The following is a 10,000-nucleotide window of genomic DNA, read 5'->3' as shown; positions in this document are numbered from 1 at the left end:
TTGGACAAAGGGAATAGGACCTAACGTAATAAACCAGTTATTATTTAAGATGAAAAATCATACTTGATTAGGAAGGAATTTAGAAGGCTAGTTTGCTCAGATTCTTCTTTACATCCATGTCTTCAGAAATAAAAATGTCCATTTCCTCCAAGTGTATGGAGGTTGCTTTAGAAATGAGGGTCTTACGACCTGCTTCAGTGGAGAATGACGGGGATGGCCAAAGAGTGACCTTTGTAGAATTTATGACCTACTGTAAGGGGGAAGGGTCAGGGGAAGGTGAGAATGACCTTTCTGCTTCTATGGTGTTTTCAAATGCATAGGTGCCATATTTGGGGGGTGGCATGTCCTGAACCCCATCACCATACTTGCCTGTGATAAGTTTTCAGGCACTGGGCACCTTCCTAGTCTTTGTGGTTGCATTTCTCTGCTCACCTTCTACTCCCCAAACACTCCTTGCCCCTCCCCCTTTATCCCCCACCCCACCCCACCCCAGCACAGATGCAGAAAGTTGGATTTTATCTGCTTCCTCTGAATATTCCTCAAATATTGCCTTCTTCTTTTTTTTGGAGACAGAGTATGGTTATGTCAGTCTGGGTAGAGTGCAATGGCATCATTGTAGCTCACTGCAACCTCAAACTCCTGGGCTCAAGTGATCCCTATCGCAATCTCCCTAGGGTCTGGGTGGGACTACAGGCAAGTGCCAGGAAGCCATGCTAATTTTTCTACTTTCAGTAGAGCTTGGGTCTCACTCTTGCCTAGTCTGGTCTGGAGTTTCTGACCCTCAGTGGTACTCCTGCCTGGGCTTCCCAGAGTGCTAGCGTTATAGGAGTGAACCACTATGCTGTTTTCTTTCCCTTAAATGACCAATCTTTGCTGAGTATCATTGAATTCTTCTCTGTATAAGACTACAGATAAGAGATGAAAATTACTTCTGTTCTAATTTACTAAGTCCATTCCCTTTTGATTCAAAATGAATCTTAAAAATCTTGATGCATTTGAACGTTCCATTGCACATGTAGGAAAATTTATCTTACAGAAAGAATACATATCAATTATTTGGTTAACTGATGAGAAACTAAAGGCCAACTTTGGAAATCGTTCAAATTTTCTATGAATATTCATAAATAATTAACTTGCATCTCAATTTAGAACCTAACAACAGTTCATTTCAATTTAAAAAAAAAAGTCTGAGTTAATTATATGCTGAGGTCTAGTTGCTGGGTCTCCTCTCCTCGTGGCAATTGAATAACTACAGTTGGTGACAATAACCCTGCTTTCTGCGGCTTTCACCACGTTGCTGCCTGGCTGGAGGAAGGCATAATACCACGCTCGCTGAAGGACAGCTGGCTTCCTACGGCGGGCTCTTCCCTACTCCCAATCTTTTCCTTTGGGGATAAATTCTTTTCGTCTACACTTTCTACTAAAAGTGCAAAAAAAAGAAAAAAAAAAAGTGTGCAAGAGGAGGCAGGGCAAATAGAACCTGCCCTGGAGTAGCTGGAGGGAAACTGGATCGCTACTGCCTCTCGGGTCTGGCAGACACTTCTGCAGCCACATGTCTAGCCCTGTGAGGAATACAGAGACTGCAAGCCCCTCTGTGTTTAAAAAAAGAAAAGAAAAGAAAAGAAACAAATGCAAAAAGTCTGTGTAACAGGGAGTACAGACCCCTGTACTTCGTGAAGCAAGGCTGAATTAGAAGAAATATCAGAGCCCTGGGCTGTTAGAGAGAGGGAAGTCGTTTGGGGACTGCCCCTTTTGTGTCCTCGCCTTGTACCGGCTGGAGAATAGGAAAATTGTGGACAAAGGGCTTCAGGGCGGAGGGTAGGGGATGCACTCTTCAGGCAGCTGCGTGCAGCTTTATTTACCGTGCCATCTTTCCGCCGACTTCTGTCCAGTTCGGCCCGGCCCGGGCGCTGACTGCGGGCTAACACTGCCATCTAGTGGCCGTCTCCGCCTGTGAGCCGCTTTCCCTGCCCTCTGGCTGGCTCGGTCCTCCCTCTCTTTCTTGCTCCCTTTTTCTCTTGCTCTCTCTTCTATGTCTCTCTCTCTCCTTAAAAAAAAAAAAAAAAAAAAAAAAGGGTTTTTTTTTTTTTTTTTTTTTTTATCCAGTCAAGAAAAAAAAAAAAAAAAAAAAACGCTGGCTCTTGGAAAACAACCAACTCTGTTGGAACTCAGAGATAATAATCAGTTTCTCTGGGCTTGTGAAATTGGCTCATTAAGCGTGCTTTTTAACAGAAAATATTGGAAGCGATTAAGTCTGCTTTACTGAGTGGGCATGAAATGGCCAACCTTCGGCCACCCACAGCTCCTAGGTGCCTGGCGCCGTTTTATGCATGCAGCGTAATGTCTTTACTTGAAGTGCTGTTTATTCATCACCTGCTTATTTATCTCTTTGCATTTGGCAGGCACATCGATCAATGTTAAACTGTCACACAAGGTTATTTTTCTTTTACATAACAGTATAGGCCTAAGGTAGTGGCATATTAAAAGTAATAACTTTCTAACTTGTAGCTCAAGATGACAGCCCCATTTTTACCCGAATATATTACAGCAAGGAATTCCTCATTCCATTCTCCCTCCTCCCTCCGCTTCACTAGCACTGAGCTCTTCCAAGGTCAAAGGCTTCATTCCGCCTAGCTTCCCTCCCACTTTGCATACCACCCAGTTTCCCCTTCACCTACACTTATCTCTAGTTTTGAGGCTGATAAGCTCACGGCGAACATTCTGTCCACCTGGTGTACACATCTTGTTTGTCTCTTTCTATGATGACATTTGCCCCTTTGCATAAAGATGTGGTGGCTGGCTGATCTCTGGAGAAGCCGCAGAAAGGCTACTTTGTACCGTGAGGAAGATTGCGAGGGCCCTATTTCTATTTCCACAGCCATCTTGGTAAATGTAGTAAGTGTTGCTACATGTCATTTTGCTTTAGGGTGTAATGGGCAGCAACAATGACAAGCACAGACCTATGAAAAAATAGAATAAAAAAATGCGAAAGCAGTGGTATTACTTTGAAGCAACTAGTGTTAGTCAGGGGCTTTTCAGCCCAGTTGTTTCCCCTCCTTCCCTTGGATTTAGGTTGGTTTGTGTTGCTTTCAACTTTACCCGGTTTGTGATGCCTCCTTGCTTGGCAGTAGGCCAGGCAAGTTTTCTTTGTACAAACAGGTTTTCTTTTTCTTTCTTTCTTTTCCTCCAGTCCTGCCTGAAAATGCCTACAGATAGAATATCAGATCTTTTTGGTATCGCATTTCAAAGTGGCCCTTAGAATTCCTTCCTGTCCTTGATCTCTCCTTTAGGATTTCAACTCAGACTTAGACTCCTTTGCTAAACATGTCTTGGACAGTGGCTCGCTGATACAGTACTTTGATAATCCTGCATGCACAGGAATTAAGGGTTTTAGCATAGTGGACATTGTTGCACAGGTATTCTTGTGATACAAGGTACCACGCTTGTTGTGATAGTCTGTCTCTGTGTGTACGAAAATGGTTCATCTAGGAAGTGTAAGTGGTTAAGCAAATATGATCTGGTAGATGGCTGAAGTACCTGCTTGGAGGCTCACAAGCTCAGCACTGAATCTCACCCATTTTTTGGATTTCTTTACACATTCTTGTGCATAGAAAGATGGTGGAATGCTGATCTATGGTGATCTGTTTTATCATGGATATTGCAGCCCCAGTAAAAGAGCATGACCATTTTAAAAAATGCAACCCAGACTGTGTCTATGCTCCCACGATCAATATTTGCATTAAAGTGGTTTAAATGTATGTGGCTCGGAGGCTGTCCATTCTTTCAACCTGACCTGCTGCATTGATTAGGACTAGTGATAGAGGGAGAAAGAGCCAATCAGGCGAGGAAAAGAATTAAAAGGAAAAATAGAAGAAAATGAAAGCTGTCGCTGTGAGTCTTGTAGGAGAATTGTACTTTAAGACATCTGTGGGTGCCATATTTACTCAGCAACACCCTCCGTCTCTCTCATAGGGCTATTTTGTCTTTCAAAACCTGACAAAGGATTTCTGGTTGTCTCTAAGACGGGGCTTAGCAGCTTGTGATTAACAGCCAAGTTTGTCCAGGCCACTCCTTGGATTTAGTTACTTTCCTCCTATTTTTCCCCTTCCATCTCAACAGTCCATATGTGTGAGCTGTAGTGTTCTTTATTTATTATTATTATTTTTTTTTTTTGCTAAAATCTCATTAATAACAATTATAACCACCACTTACTAAATGACAATTTTGTGCCAGTTATTACTAAGTGCTTGGTAGGCGTCATCTAGATTGTTCTTTAAAGCAGCCTTGTGGTGCTCCTTCCGCTCCCATTTTCACTTAGCCTCCAAGGATGGGTTGTGACTAGTCCTAACTTGAACCACCAATAAAAGGTAGTGGCTCTTAGAACCCAGGCTCTTAACTATCACATCGGGGAATGTTGAGTTCGGGGAATGTTTTTGTCCATTGGAACGTTTTATCAAATCAAATGTCACACTTCACACTGTGTATAAAGAGGTATGATGCCCATTTTATAATATATTATATTGGAGCCCATTGTTGTATCACCATAGACACTTTCAGTTATTTGGAACACAAAATATTTTCAGTGGAAACATGATATAAAAGGCCAGGCTATCATGAGAACAGAGCCACCCCACGTTACTGCTGCTTGCTTCACCTTCTGCAGCGGCACAGAAACCACATGCTCCTGGCTTCTTGAGGTAAAGCAATTGCCAAGAAAGACAGGCGTTTCTGCAGTGGACCTCATATAGAGCGCTCATCTGGGGGGGTGACTAGACTGTAATATATGTACGTCTAGATGTCCAGTAGGCGCAAAATCAATACTTCTTCCTGTAATCAAGATATATGTGTTGAGTAACTACTGTAGGGACTTGGGCTGCATATTTCTTAATATCTAAGAACGGATTCTACAATTAAGGATAAAAGCAGACACGTGAAATAGTTAAATTCCTTCACAAGACAGTGTGTGATCTCGGACCATCATGGGCCTCTCAGAAAGTAAATTTAGGGAGAATGTAGAAAATGGAGAGAGTGTCAGGAAATAGAGTGTTGGGGGAAGATCTTACAGAGTTAGACCTGAAGATGGATAGAACATAACTATGAGACAGAAAGCATTCAGAATGAAGAAATAGGTGCATACGGTTTGGAAGTTTGGAAGGAGGATCCCTGCTTAAGCTAACGTTTGCTCGTGATGGGCTGTTGGGTTGAGTTGGACCAGACCACAAAGATCTTGAAGGTCAAGATCGGACAGCTAAAGTGCTTTTGCATTAAGTGTCTTCTTTTATCATCTTGGGGGATTAGGCAAATTCGTCTGCTGAAATTACAGCTTGGAAATTTGACCTACTTAGGGCATTGCTTGGAGCATTGGAGTTTCAAACAAGCCCTTCACTCTAAAGCAAGAATCTCTTGATACTTCATTTTTTCAAGGATGAAAAGAAATTAAAAGTAACACATGTGAAAATTTTACTTATGAGGCTAACTTGAAGTAGGAGAATTACCTCAAGAGAGAAATAAGAAGGTGAAGGGAATTTTTCAAATCTGAAATCATGAAGCAATGTGTTGATGAGTTTGTTTTTTACCGAACGGCACGTGAAAATCTTGCTTATCAGAGAGGGAACTTGTGTGCAGTAGAGTCATGCAGGTTAGGAAAGGATTTTCTGTGAGATTCCTTTAAATTGAAGTCCCTTTGTACTTTGTATTATTATTATTTTATAATTTTTAAGCATTGTATTTTACTTTTTTATTTTTTGGAGACGGAGTCTCATTATGTCACCCTCGGTAGAGTGCAGTGATGTCACAGCTCACAGCAACCTCCAACTCCTGGGCTTAAGTGATTCTCTTGCCTCAGCCTCCCAAGTAGCTGGGACTAGAGGCACCCACCATAACGCCTGGCTATTTTTTTTTTGTTGTTGCAGTTGTCATTGTTGTTTGGCGGGCCCGGGCTGGGTTTGAACATACCAGCTCCGGTGAATGCTGAGCTACAGCTGCCGAGCCCCTTTGTATTAGTATATTGTGCTTCAATACACTAATGTATACAAGACCAAAACAAAGCACCCAACTCTACAAATAAACAAAAAACCTGACTTTAAGTCATATTTAAGGATCATATATTATTGACCAGTTCATAAAGCAAGGTACATGCTTGCAAGCTGCTACCACAACTCATATTGATCGGATAATGCCGCTAACATTATAAAGTCTCAGATAAATTTCAGATTTTAGGAAGTCTCAGCACGCCTAGAAAAACATGTTCCAGGGGAATTTAGTGACACATGTGAAAAGATGGGTTTAAAATTAAGAGTGAGAATAACAACTCACGCTGCACACTTTAGGATAAGCCTCTCTGTAAACAGGTCCCTTTGGGGATCTAACACTGACTTATGTTGTCTCATTTTGAGGGAATCCCTTTGTCCACTTCTCAGGTTTTTTTTTATTTTTTTTTTAATTAAAAAAAAATGAAGTCTTACATTCTAATTAGTGGTCTCAAAGAGCAGTTTCTAGAAAAGTGGCACCAGATACGCATTGCTAGGAATACAAATTCTTGGATCTCATCCCTGAACTACTGACTCAGAATCGTAGAGTGGGGCCCAACAGCCTGTGTTTTACCAAGCCCTCCACGTGATTCTCCTGCAGGCTCAGTTTGCAAACCAATGCCTTAGTTCCTAAAATGCATCTTCTTACGCTAGTAATTAAAATCTGATAAACATGCCAGGCGTAGTAGCTCACACCTGTAATCCTAGCACTCTGGGAGGCCCGAGGTGGTGGATTGCCTGAGCTCATGAGTTTGAGATCAGTCTGAGCCAGAGAAATACCTCATCGGGGGAAAAAAAAAATATCCGGGTGTTGTGGTGGGCACCTGTAGTCCCAGCTACTTGGGAGGCTGAGGGAAGAGGAACGCTTGAACCCAAGAATTTGAGGTTGCTGTGAGCTGTGACACCACCTCACTCTACCAAGGGTGACAAATAAATAAAATAAAAAATAAAAATATCAATTTGATGAAAGTATTTCAAATTGTATATAAAACCAGCACACTGTACCCCATGACTGCATTAATGTACATAGCTATGATTTAATTAAAAAAAAATAAAATCTGATAAATACTTTTGACTTAAGGGACAGTTAACTTCTATATGAATAATTTCAAAGCACTTTGCTTTTATAGTTTCATCTGCTTTGCAAGGTTTTCTGCCCTTTGTGGTGTCACCAAAAGTGTCTCTTTACTGTCCTGAGGTTTTACCCCCCAGCTGTGTGGGAGGCCTCAGGTGGCCTGAGCAGTGCAAGATAGTGAGGACTTTTGCTATTCAGGTTTTTTTTTTTTTTAAAACTAATTTCTATATTTGAAGTAGTCTTTTAGGTCAGATTGCTTGAAGTTTGATAATCGCATAATAAGTTAAATGATATTTTATATCACTTGAAATAAAAATTCTTTTTAGTTAGATAAAGACTGGTGAGTCTCAAAATAATCTTTCTTAGGGATCATTTAATTTCAGTTGGCTAAAGATGCTATTTGTATTAAGTTAACAGGGTGCTAATTTAACATAGGTTTATAGTCATTTGAAGCCATTTTCATTCATTAAGAAAAATATCTCTCTAGATTAGATTATCATAAGAGTTTGCATAGCAATAGGGATTCCTCTTTCTAGGCCTGAGGATTTTCCAGATGAGTGCACACTCTGTTTCACAGCCCTAGTGAGAGTGTGTGTGTGTGTATATATATATACATATATATATATATATTTGTAGTTGTTTTTTTTTTGACTATTGAGCAGAGCCCTGACAGTAGCACCCAGCTTAGCCATGGGCAGAACCCTCAGCCTTACAAAAAATAATCCTCCAGAAAAATCCTGCACTATATCCATGTATTGGGTCTATATTATGATTTGTATCCTTTTAATACATATGACAGTTTCTGTATCCTGATTTATAATTTTTTAGAACATTTTAGATATTAGTTCCAGCATCAGAATTCTTTTTTATTCTTTGAGCTTTTAAAAAAATATTCAGTTTAGTGAGATTTTTGCAGCCCAACTGTATTCAATACCAAAAAGTACATGAAAAAAATGCATCTTCATTTAATTTCCCCGAAGCCATAAATTACAGAAGGTCTTAGAAAAATTATTTAGTTTCCTTTTAAAAAAGAAGAAAGAGGCTTTCTGTTCAGTGTATAGAACATGTGCCACCTGTTTTGCGCTGCGGGCCACCTCAGCAGTCACTTAACGGCAGTCGGAGACTGTGTCGGTCCTTTGTCTCCTCCCTGATTTTCCCCCTCCCACTCCTGAATCTTGCAGTCTCCTTGGCTTCCCTGGCTTGGACTCTCAGACCTATCTAAGCACTTGGAGAGAAATTACTTTCTGGCTCCTTAGAACTCTTCCTCTAAGTTTTGTCCTTGGAACATTGCACCCCTAGCCACTTGGACAGTACTCTTGATAAGCCCCTATTTAAAGTGTTTCCAACCAGTTCAACTTTCAGAACTAATGGGGAAAGAAAATGAGGAGCCTGAGTACGCTGGGGCAATACTAACCGGGCATAACACACACATCTAAGATCTCTTATCCTAAATCTTTGTAACTCTTTCAAAAGACATGGTTGTAATACTTTACAACTCATATTTGTATGGATTTTACTTTTTATGATAGAAGATATATCTGTGATTAATTCTACAACTTCAATACATTTGGTCAATGATCTGCTTCAGCTGAATTAGTTTCAAATACTCTTTCTTGCTTTAAATTTCAGAGGAAGAACTCCTAACCGTGTAGCAGAAATGCTTGAATTGGGTGGACTTTGTACGCATCCCTTTCTGGGACTGGTGGTACCAGCTGGAAAGACGTTTGACGTATCAGAGAAGTTGGAAAGTGGCAGTTGCAGAGTTAAGATCTGCATGCAGACATAATATGATATTACTGTTCCTCTCCTTGCAACACTCTAAGTTTTATATAACATAAGTCTATTTCTAAAATTCAGCAAAGTGTCATTGATGTAGGATGCTTTTAACGACCTTTCTGATGGTCCAAGGCAGAACAGTGCATCCCCTTAAGGAAATAAAAGCTGCTCTACGTGAGTTTCTGATTTCTGTGGAAATGTGTATTGAAAACTCAGGGAAATGCCAGGCCCAAATAATAGGTAAAATTAATCTGAATTGGAGGTTATGAAAGGCAAACAAATAATACAAATGTTATAGTACACTATGCAAATTAATTCAGAAATTAACTTTTCTGTAAATCTTGATTTTTATCAGCTTAATACCTAGAGTATTAATTTAATGCTTCACCAGATATTAACTGCTGGATGATCTGGGCCATGACAAAAATAATCTCACCATTTTCTAATAGAAAGGTGATTAACTTATCTACTTAATTCTAAAGTTATTTTGAACAAAAAAATGTTGAGAAATCAGGTAAGACATTGCCTTAATTTCTAAGGAAAACAAGAATTGTTAAGAGAACATACTCTGATAGAAATGGGTTCAAATGCAATATTTTCTAACAGTATAATTGAGATTTGATTTCCCTTAATTTAATTTGAATTATGTTTTTTTTTTAAAAAATTAAATCCTCATAGCAGAGTGGCTGGACAATTATGACACATGGACCAAATAAGTCATGTTTTGTAAACAAAATTTTTTTTGGAATTCATTTATATTTATCTGGGCACATACTATATATGTGGCTGCTTCCACACTAAAAAGGCTGAACTGAGTAGCTGGAGGAGACTACATCATCCAGGCAGCCTGAAATATTCATTACCTGGCCCTTCACAAGAAAGTTTTCCAACCTCTATCAAAGTCGTTATTTCATTGCTCTTAAGATCCACTGTCCCCTTTTCTTGGATGAGGTAGGTTTTCAGAATTTGGAGAAAATACAGTCTCATATGTTAGGGGAAAAAATAATATCTTAGTAGGTTGGAACTTTAATTCTCTTGGCGTTTCTATCACTTCTCTGTCAACTCAAGAAAGTCTTGGGGCAGCGCTTGTGGCTCACAGGAGTAGGGCACCATCCCCATA

Source organism: Otolemur garnettii, unplaced genomic scaffold (genome assembly GCF_000181295.1).
Source record: "Otolemur garnettii isolate 467f Iridium unplaced genomic scaffold, OtoGar3 scaffold00024, whole genome shotgun sequence".
In the NCBI taxonomy this organism is placed as follows: Eukaryota; Metazoa; Chordata; class Mammalia; order Primates; family Galagidae; genus Otolemur; species Otolemur garnettii.
Note: the sequence above shows the minus strand (reverse complement) of the source record.